Raw genomic sequence first — 398 nt, forward strand, 5'->3', positions numbered from 1 at the left:
TATATATATATATATATATATATATATATTTGTAAATCATGCCTTATGACCTTGGTGAATATGAAGAACTTTCTTTTTTCTTGCAGAAGTTGGGAGGATACACGTTCTTTCAGACTGTATTTTTCAGTCAACCAATAAATATATCCCCGCTCTATAATGCACAGATGATGCCTCACAATCAAGTATTTTATTTTATTCATACTTCAAATTGTGCATAATAACCTAGATGAATATGGAGAAGTTTGTACTTACTCCGAGCAAGAATTATAGTGTGATACAAATACTTTCAGACTGCAGTTTCGGTCAGCCAAAAAATGTATCACCTCTCTATAAAGCACAGCAAGACTATCTATCTATCTATCTATCTATCCATCCATCTATCCATCCATCTATCTATC

At 32.2% G+C, this 398-nt stretch overlaps 1 protein-coding gene across 2 annotated transcripts in view; it reads right to left on the reverse strand.

The window, feature by feature from the left end:
* flt1 (fms related receptor tyrosine kinase 1) overlaps positions 1 to 398 on the reverse strand; it is a 42,886-nt gene that overhangs the window by 24,060 nt on the left and 18,428 nt on the right. The window lies entirely within an intron of this gene.

The sequence above is a fragment of the Etheostoma spectabile genome, chromosome 22 (genome assembly GCF_008692095.1).
Source record: "Etheostoma spectabile isolate EspeVRDwgs_2016 chromosome 22, UIUC_Espe_1.0, whole genome shotgun sequence".
Classification (NCBI taxonomy): domain Eukaryota; kingdom Metazoa; phylum Chordata; class Actinopteri; order Perciformes; family Percidae; genus Etheostoma; species Etheostoma spectabile.